Here is a 6,587-nt window from a genome sequence, read left to right as displayed (position 1 = left end):
ACCTGCACGTCTTCCTCCCCTACACGGTGATCCACTGTCACCTACACGGTCCACACTAGAGCACTATACCTGCACGTCTTCCTCCCCTACAGTGATCCACTGTCACCTACACGGTCCACACTAGAGCACTATACCTGCACGTCTTCCTCCCCTACACAGTGATCCACTGTCACCTACACGGTCCACACTAGAGCACTATGCCATCAAGTCATGAAAAATACCCCCAAAAACCACGTGATAATGTGGAAAGCTCCTATTACCAGCTGTCCAGGGCCACATGTCACCAACAGACCACTGCCTGGGCCCTTGCTCCAAGACGGCTGACCTGGTTTCCTCAGTCAGAGGCTTGTCCATCAGCTAATGAGTAAGTAAACAAAACGCTGGGTATTCATACAATGCAGTATTATTCAGCCATACAGCAGACTGATACGTGATACAGTATGGGCAAAGCCTGTATAAGTTTCAAGTGAAAAAAAAGCCCCGTCGCTGTGATTCCATTTGCAGTCTACAAAAAGTGCAGAATAAGCACATCTACAGGACAGAAAATTGTGGTTGCTAGGCATCAGTGTCTTTTTGGAGTGAAATGCTGAAAATGTTTTGGAATTGGATAATGCTGATGATTATGCAAAACTCAACAAACACACTAAAAATTACTTATTTGTACACATAGGGGTGACATAATACTACAGTTATATTTTACATTGTCTTTAAAAAGAAGGCATTTTTTAAATAGGTCATTTTTTTTCTAGAGTAAAAGAAGCTTTAGAGAAACTTCAGAAACATAATAACTAGACCTTGTTAGAATCTTGACTGAAACAAACTCTAAAATGACATTTTAAAATAATGGGAGAATTTGACTACATACTTGGAATTACTGTTTATTTTCTCAGTAATCATGGTGACATTGTCAGGTGTGATTATGTCGTCTCTTTTGAAATGAATACTAAAATATTTAGGGGTGAAATAATATGATATTTGAGATTTATTTTAAAATATTTTGACAAAATGAGAAACGAGTATGCAAAAAGTTGTTTTGGGTTGATGATTGTTGACTGGAAGACGAACAGAGATGTTTTAAGCTCTGCTTTTGTACATGTGTGGAAATGTTCATAATAAAAAGTTAAGAATAAAGGAACTTGAGGTTTCCTGACCTTTGAATTTGTTTCAGTTCCAAAAATTTCAGCTGTACCAATGAACACCCGCAGCACTGTGAAGGTGAGGTTGCAGGACAGATGCCAGCAGTGAATCATTGCTTTTGAACTTTTGGGCAGGAAAAAGCTAAAGGAGAGAATTTTGAATACCTCCACTAATGAGGGCAAGTTAACTGACAACACAGGAAAGGCATGGGGCTTGTCTTCTTTTTGGGGGTACATATTGTTTATTTCTAAAGTCATTCATTTTTAGATCCCCAAGAGTGCCTCAGTACATTTCACCAAGTCTAGACTGTCTAAATTAAAACAAAATTTCCTATGTGTACATTTTTTTTATACATATATACATTTAAAGTGACACCAAGATACTACTTCTAACTGCTCCTGGTAAGGAATATTCAATATCGCAGCTGAATTGTCTAGTGGGGGAAACTCAGTTCACACCATCACACGGGACCTCCCCAAGCCCAGGGACAAAACCCGCTTTGAGTCAGATGCTTGTCTCAGAAAGCACGCTGCCTAGCGTGAATGCAAGATTAAAGCTAGGATCACTTTTCACGTGGATTTCACCTTATCTCATTCTTTTTTTAGGATGAAGTCTGAACCCAGGATGGGACCCACCTGATGTTCCACTACTGGGCAATCTAGGCCAGATTCTTAGTCATTTTTTAAAAAGAGAAAGGTCATTCAAATTCTCTCTCAAAAGCCACATGAAATTCTCTAAGGATGATATTATTATTAAGTAAACATTCGATTGATACTTACTCTGAGCTACCAGTTATTTCACATCAAGACAAAGCTTTTCTTTTGGTGTTGGATTTAATATTTTATTACGGAGTGCTTCCTATGGTGACTTACTGCTTGTAGAACCTACTTTTACAATCTTATTAGACTGATTTATTTACCTTAAAAATATGTGCTATTGTACGTATACACACCTACAATCTAATATGGATCTTTGGCCAGGGAACTATCCCTTTTTGACTGTGGGCTTTTTTGGGTTGAATTTGTTTGTTTGTTTGTTTTGCCAGCGCTGGGGTCAAACCTAGGGCTTCCTGTGTGCTCTGTTACTGACGACATCCCTGGCCATCTACTACATTTTCTTACGGGAACTCACCACCTGTTTCCAATCACTGGTTTCAGTATTACAGTGAAGTGTGGTCTACCTGCTTTGTGCTCAAAATCCAGTTCTCAGCGAGGCATGGTGCCACATGCCAATAATTCCAGCTACTTAACAGGCTGAGACAAGAGGATCACAAATTTAAGCCCGACGTGGGCAATTTAGCAAGAGCCTATGTCAACATAAAAAAGATAAAAGGGGCTGGGGATATAGCTCAGCATTCCCTTGGTTCAATCTCTAGTATTAAAAAAAAAAAAAAGCAATTATTTTCCTAAATGCCATCTGGCCTGACAGAGAATTTTTTGCTACATGACAGAGCTTGGCAAAAAATTTTTATTTGTGCTTAAGCATGTTAAATCACTTGGGCTGGCCATCCAAAATCTTGGACATACAAAAGTTTCAGAGATTAAAATATTCTTATTAGAGTATTGACATTAAAGAGGTTTATTACAGTATCCTCTTAATTATGATCCAGGGAGGAAGTTTCTTTCAGGAGTATTCGTGTTTCTCCTAATGGAACTGATTTTTTTCTGGTCCTGGATTTTGCACGGACTTCCAGCAGCTCAGAGCCAGTTCTGGCCTCTTCCAGCAAGAGTACACCAGGGTTTCATCATGTGGGCTAGCCCAAACTTGATCTTATGTTTCCCATACTCCAACTTCCTTGCTATTTTTTTTTTTAATCTCATAGTAATGTATTTTTTGTAAATTATATTCAAACTTTTTCGGACAAAAATATGATTGAATAAATGAATAAATGGACAAACAATAAAGTATAAATAATTACAAATAAATGCAAGTTTTTTGTTTGTTTTGTCTTTTTGAGAAGGGTTTCACTATGCAGTTCAGGCTGGCCTTGAACTCACTTTGTAGCCCAGCATGGCCTTCAATTCCCAGCGATCCTCCTACCTCAGCAGCCCTAGTACTGGGATTACAGGTGTGCATCACCACGTCCGGCCCCTGAATTGTTTTCAGTTACCTCCATTTCACTCTCGACACGCACTACTTCCCCTTTTTTCATACAAGTGCCTCTCCAGTGCCTTCTGACATTTATCAACTATAACCGTGTTGGTTTTTTGGCCACACATATGGAATGATGGCATTCAATGTTAGTAGGACTTTCTTACATTGAAAGACAAAACAAGAAAGTTAAAAAAAGGTCTGAAGAAAATACTGAGATTACTGTGTGTGTGTAAGACAGTAAGCGTACAGAGCAGCATGTGATAGACATTCATCCCAAGAGGGGAGACACAGGCAGGGCTAAGCTGTTCTCAGGTTGCTTCCCGGAAGGATCTGTGCTCAGAAAGCACAGAGACCGTGAGAAAGTGTGGATGTCAGGACATTTTTACAGGTTCATCCTGCAGCTTTTCCCCTTCGCTTCCCTTCCCTTCCCTTCCCTTCCCTTCCCTTCCCTTCTATTCCTTTCCCTTCTCTTCCTCTTCTTGCTTTCCTTTTTCTCTTTCCCCCTTTCCCTCTTTCCCTTTTTTCTCCCTCCCTCCCTCCCTTTCTTCCTTCCTTTTTCTGTGCTGGGGATTGCTCCCAGAGCCCCAAGCGTGCTAAGTGCACACTCTACCCCACAGCTACATTTCCCCCCAGCCAATCCCCTATTTCTGAGCCTCTAAAAACAGCTTCATTTTATTTTATTTTAGAAGTCTGATTCCACGTGGGAGAGACTCTCAGGGGCTCAGAATCAAGCTTCTCCACCTTCACTCCCCAAATTGGGCTGAGCCCTTCTGCCAAGTTCTGCAGACTGGGCCCACCTCCTCATGACCTCTAAGATCACTCCTAGTCAATTTCGTCTGTGCTGAGCTAGTTCTCTGCACAGCAGAAGGCATACTGTTAAATCTCTGCTTGTACAGCTTAGGCTCTGCTTTTTGCTCCCGGTCCTAAAGGGCAGAAGGGTCACTGCACCAGGAATTCAAAAGCTGGAAACCAGTGCACACGCCTGCAATTTCAGCACTCACAGCATCTTTGGGAAAGTTACTGACTCCCCTAGATCTCAGTTCCCCTTGTAAAACGGAGATCATACAGTGTGTATTTCTCAGTCTTGGTAAGGGGATTCAAAGAGACAATGTGTATCAGAAACTTAGAACAATGCCGGCCACACAATGAAAGGTGTGCAGTAAAAGCTGGCCATAAGTCTCCGCGCACGAGCTCAGCGCTTACGACTTAACTAAGGACTGCCAGAGACGCTTTCCCCTGCTAAAGCAGCTTCGACTTCATCTTACTTACCTGCATGGGCCTCATCAGCGTGCTGGGGAAAGGATCCCCACATGTGCACACATGATTGTACATTTTTGTAAAAGACATAAAAGTACAATGTTTTGCACTGTTTTTCTTAAGTAGGATCACACAAATTGCTATCACCAAGTGTGGGTGCATCTGCTATCCAAGTCACCTGTATCTGGAGCCACTAATATGTGGTGAGGTGGGTGCAGATAGTAGTAGATTGATAAATGGATTTGCACCTATAAATATGATTGCTGGGCATGGTGGCACATGCCTGTAATCCCAGCACTTGGGAGGCTGAGACAGGAGGATAGCTGAGAGTTTGAGACCAGCCTGGGCTACAAAGTGAGTTCAAGGCCAGTCTGAACTGAACAGCCAGACTGTCTCAAAAAGACAAAAATAAACAAATATGATCATACATGTACAAAAGATCCACCTCACATGCCGAATTCCTCACTTCTGTAGATTTGCTACCTTCGTTCTAAAATATAGGATACACATTTTCTTCTGTTTTGTCTTTAGAATTGAATTAATCCTGTAAGACAAGATTGTGTAATACCCTTAGCTATCTAATGAAAAAACGCTTCCTTCACCTTGCTGCTTGATCAGATTTCACAATATCCGCTGTTCTTGCAGAGCAGTTGCTGTTTTGGCCCCAGGCGATGCTGTCTCCTGTCCATACTGGCTGCTCTCTGCGGCCTTTCTCTATAACCAGAGCCCACCGACGTCCACGGCTGAGCCTCCTAAGCTCTGCACGGACTGCAGCCCTCAGCTGAGCAGAACACATTTTGCCATGAATTTAAAGTAACCTCTCTGGGTAATTATCCCATTTTTGTTTCCAGTGAACAAAACTTAGAAAAGAAAGAACTGAAACAGCCAAATACAAAAGTTTGATTCTTAGCAGAGTAGCCTTGTTGCTTAGGCCCAAACATAATGCCACCCACATCACTGAACACACCCAAGGACCTCTCAGGTGCCCCTAATGGTCCAGGTGACCCTCTACTCATAACTAGGAGGGATAAAGGGGAGGTTACTGTCCTTATGTTAAGATCATGTGTAGGGGATGGGAGGACAGACACAAGACAGAACATGAAAGACATCATTCCATATCTTTCTTCTGTTTTTAGATCAGTGGTTCCCAATGCTACTTTTGCTGCCAGGTTTTTTTGTTTTGTTTTAGTCTTTTTGACACAGGGTCTTGCTATGCAGTTTAGGCTAGGTGATCCTTCTGCCTCAGCTTCCCAAGGCATCTGTCACCACACCAGGCCCTGCCAGTTCTTGATGAGATGAGAATGTTAAGACAAAAATGTCTCTAAGTACAGGAGGGCTGGACTCTGTTTTTGTAGAACACTGTACTTGCAAGCACAGCTGGGTCTGAACTTATGATGGGATTATGTCCAAAATGAAATAATCTTAAGTTGAAAATACTGGTAATTTTATTTACTTACTTATTTTTGCGGCAGGGTCTTGCTTTGTAGTCCAGGCTGGCCTTGAACTCATGGCCCCCCTTGTAGTGGATTGATAACTGGTGGTCAACTTGTAACCCCCAGCTGAGCTGAGTGAGTGGTGCTGGGTGTGGGAGGCCCACCTGAGGACTGTTGCCAGCAGCATAAGAGGCAGACCTGGAGAAGAAGCGGGCTGTTGGGAGCTGAGAGACGCTGTGGGGAGCTGGCTTTTCTGATGAACTTGGCTGTTTTCATCCTCCGAGGAGCTCGGGACCTCGCTGGCACTGAGAATGGCTTCAGTTCACTTTGGGGAGCTCTGGTCCTCACTTTGAGCATCGCTTCCTGGTTCCAGAGGGGAAGATGGTGCATTGCCGGTCTCCAGGAGAAGCTTGCTGCATTGGCTTCCCTGATGGGAACTCGGCCATCCTGATCATCGGAGGAACTCGGGACCTCACTGTTGCCGAGGATGGCTGTGGTACCTTTTGGGGGAGCTCTGGTTCTTCTGAGCATCACCTTCTGACTCCAGTGCAGATCTCTCAGCCTGCTAGCACAGGTCCTTCACCCTATTGGCACAGACTTTGTAGATTCCACCACTGACCTTTGGGCCTTCCCAGCAGATCCGTGAAACAGGCCTGCATGAGACGT

Source organism: Chinchilla lanigera, unplaced genomic scaffold, assembly GCF_000276665.1.
Source record: "Chinchilla lanigera isolate Chin_1 unplaced genomic scaffold, ChiLan1.0 scaffold00046, whole genome shotgun sequence".
Taxonomy (NCBI): Eukaryota; Metazoa; Chordata; class Mammalia; order Rodentia; family Chinchillidae; genus Chinchilla; species Chinchilla lanigera.
This window is presented reverse-complemented; position numbering follows the sequence as displayed.